The sequence below is a fragment of the Charadrius vociferus genome, unplaced genomic scaffold (genome assembly GCF_000708025.1).
Source record: "Charadrius vociferus isolate BGI_N301 unplaced genomic scaffold, ASM70802v2 scaffold14, whole genome shotgun sequence".
Taxonomy (NCBI): Eukaryota; Metazoa; Chordata; class Aves; order Charadriiformes; family Charadriidae; genus Charadrius; species Charadrius vociferus.
The window spans coordinates 4,182,273-4,186,156 of record NW_009648876.1 but is presented as its reverse complement, the minus strand read 5'-3'; positions in this window follow the sequence as shown (position 1 = coordinate 4,186,156).

The window sequence follows — 3,884 nt, the reverse complement described above, 5'->3', positions numbered from 1 at the left end:
GGAGGGAGGGAGGAAGGGAGAGAAGGAGGGAAGGAGGGAAGGAGGGAAGGAGGGAAGGAGGGAGGGAAGGAGGACCTCGGCGCTTCGGCCGCCGTCCCGGCTTGCCGCTCGGGTCCCCTCCTCCTCCCGCGCATCCCCTCGCACCTCCTCCAAGACCAAAACGGCGCCTGGGCCAAGGGGCTTTGGGGGGAAAAATGGGATCCTTGAGGGCCAGGGGAGACCGCCTCCCGCGCCTCTAGGTGTAAACTCAATCCTGGCCATCAGCCTGGGGAGCATCTCCCCAGCCGTCTTTTTTTTTTTTTTTGTTTTGTTTTGTTTAATCCGCTTCTTTGTTGGCACACTTCTCAGGGAGCCCTCCCGAGCTCTTCTGCGGGGAAGGGGTCTTGCATCTCCCCCCCCCTGCAGCAGGACCACCGCCTCGGAGCAGGGCCAGCAACCCTCCAAAGCGCGCATCCGTTCTTCAGCGCTCTCGGCGGTTTTCGTTGCACGGTGTCCTTCAGTGAGTGGAAGCAGGGGAATGAAAAGTAATGCGATCAATTATTATTTTTATACCATATTTATGGACGGGTAGAAGTAATAACAGTTATTTGCTTTGTCGAAGCGTTTATTTCACACTCGGTATATTTCCTTACAATCGGAGACCCGACATGGGAAAAATAAGCACAAATAAATTAAAGTAAAGAAAATACGTTTTTAGCAAAAGGCGATCCCTCTCCTGTCTAATTTTCCCGGGTGCGTTTCTTCCTCCTGACATTAATTCAAACCAACGAAAGGGCTAAACAGATTAGTCTCTAGCCCTCAAGTCAGGCAAAAAGCAAAATAATCATTTACTTGTCTGCCCCCTTCATAAAAAAATATAGTTTTGTTTTCTTCAAATCGGAGATAAAGAACAATCAAAAATGAAAGTAGCCAGGAGGGCAGGAACCCGGGTGGGTCCCTCGAGGGTACGGCCCGGTACCCCCGCTCTCCCCCCCGGTGCTGCGGGTTCCCCTTTCCTCCCTCCCGCCCGGCTGCTGGTTATCACCTCCCCTCCTCGGCGCAGGGCTGCGGGCAGCTTTAACCCCTCCTTTGTCTCTTTTGAGGCTTGTTAACTTCTCTAATTTGTTAGCAGCACTTCGGCTGCTTCCCCCTTAGCCCCCGGTGCAAGGGAGGGAATGATGGCAAGGAAATACGCGCCGCTCTGGGATGTCACAGTCGTGGTGACAGCGCTTTAACATGCACATAGCGTATTCATCGCATACATCAGGGTCACCTCAGCGAGGGGGACAGGGAAGGGCGGGGGAGAGGAGAATTAAAAAAAGATACAATTCTTCCGTGTGTGTCAAGGACTTCAAACGAAACAGTGCCTGATACCAAGGTAACACTTCCTTATTGCCGGCTCTCGGTCTTCTTTGAATTGCTTCATTTCCCATATTCCAGCTCTTTATTTTATCGCCGAAGAGTGCATGCAACAGTGCCGCAGGTTGGGTGAACCGTACTACCCACGGGCGAGGAAATAAATGGCTCGTGGCACGGCCAAGGTGGCCAGAAAACGCTCTGCAGAGAGTTGCGTGACGGCTCAGTTCCCCCCTCTCAGACGGAGCAGCCGGTACCCCCCGCCCCGGGGCCGCCGCGCCGGAGGCCGGGGCCGGGGCTCTGCTCCGGGCTGAGAGCGGGGCTGGGGACCCCCCGACCAGCAACCGGCCCTTCTGCAACCATCCCTTTCTTCACTCACTCCCACCCCCTCCAGCTGCTCCACAGGTAAAGCTGACGCTTCTTACAGACCAAGGCAACCTCGCTGCTGGATCTGCCAGAGCCAGAGTGAAAATATCCTGGAGAAGACAGGGCACCTCATCAATCCCTACAGCTGTTATTTTTGGAAATGTGTTTTTTGCATCAGCTGATAAACCCTCTGCGAAATGTGCAGTCTCCAGTCTGTTTTCTCTTTTGGGGATAGCAATGTGCCGCCCTTTTCCCTAGCTGCCTAGTCTTTGTTCGGTGCCCATAAATGATAAATCAGACAGCATTAGCTGGATTCAGAGCCTTCAACATCTTCCTCCCTGTTTTGTGGTCAGAGCTGCCCGCCAGACAAGGTTCCACCAGCACCAAGAGGTACCTGCTGTCAGTGTGCTTCAGCACCCTAGCCTTGTGCCCTGGCCCTGAAGGACAGGGAAAAGGGCTCAAGATGGAACTCGGCACTCAGCTGGGCCACCACGCCAGCCCTGCAGATCCCTCCGTGTGGCACAGCCCTCCCTTTGGCAGTACAGTTCGCTCCGGACTCAAGGATCAGGCACCCCGCAGGGAACCTGCAGGGCTGACGTTGCAGAGGCTGTTTGGTTTCCGGCTCTGCCCTTCAGTCCGCCTTTCCAAAGCCCAGCAGAGCCAGCAGGGCTGGCTGGAGGGTTGTCTCAGGAAAGACAGGCCATAAGAGAAACATGGTAGCTGGAGGTATCTTTATATTTACAGTCCTGGAAGAAGGGATGGAATAAAGGAGGAAGATACTTGTTCTTGAGACCCACAGTTCTGGGGCCACTTTGGCGCAGGGTTATTGCTTGAGCAGCTCTACCTCTCACAATAGTATACTTGGCACTTAGATAAATTGCTTCCAATTTGTGAGCCAGTTAATTCTCCTGGTAGCTGTCTGAGATTATAGCCCTATCTTTCAGACACAGTAAGGCAGACAAGTTAAACCTCTATAAAGTTTATAACCACAAATTACTTCATTTTTTTTTTTCCTCAAGTGAACTATTTTAGTTAAGTTAGACAGATTACTTTGTATAATAATAAACCATCTGAAAGCTACCGGGAAGTTTCCAACATATAAAACCCAGCAATCTTATTTAAACTCTGGGAAAGATAATTGTTTGCCCTTGCTGTATGTTTTGCATTCTTGAAGTGTATCTTTTAAGGCATAATATACATTTTGAAATCCCATATATGCATCTTTACAATAGTAATGGCTTACCACAAACTCTGTGGGAGGTGACATTTCAGCAAGATACTTCCCCTTGACTTTGTTTATTCCAGCAGTTTAAATTCTACCTCTGGTGATAGCTGTTAACTTGGCAATGTGAAAAGTGCTACATGATGTGTACTGTGCTCAGTCAGCTCATCAGAAGCTTACCAATTACGACTGTGGAGCCCATTCTTCCTGCCACAGCATGCCACCCACCATGCATGCCCGGGACAGCTGATCTTCACATGTGCATAATATCTGAAAGTATGCACACATTTACACAGAGCCTGTACAAAGCAGGCACAATAAGTCTGGTGCTCCTTAGAAGCCTTTTTGTTTCCTGCAATAGCTAATACACAGGCGGTTGTAGATAATTTCCTCCTCCCTGCCTGCCTTGGGAATGTCAAAAAGGGGAGCTTTCCAACCCCAGTCTGCAAGGGGATGAGCTTTGTACCTCTCAGGCAATCAGGATGCCTGTGTTTTGGGCAAAGGACCAAGTCATCAGGATGGCTGTGAAATGGGAGGTCGCAACTCTCAGGATTATCCGTCTCACCAGCGTCTTGGTCTCCATCCTCATCTTCGAGGTGCTTGGGAAAGGAAGTTGTTGGAAGTAGATTGCAGACTCAATTAAATCACAGAATCATAGAATGGTTTAAGTTGGAAGGGACCTTGAACATCATCGAGTTCCAACCCCCCTGCCATGGGCAGGGACAGTGATTTCAAATGATTGAAATGTGCTGGAATGGCCCATGAGTTGGGCAGCTCTGTGTTATGAAACGAAGAACTTTGTTAACAAAAGCCTTTGTAAGCCTGTTTCCCCAGGATGAAATCTGATATCTGTTTAAGGTCTCCTAATGACATCAGCGAGGCAAGATTTAATTCTAGACAGATGCTATTTGTCAAGCACGTAGGGAGTGTTCGGGCTTCAAAAATAATGCTACCTTTGAGC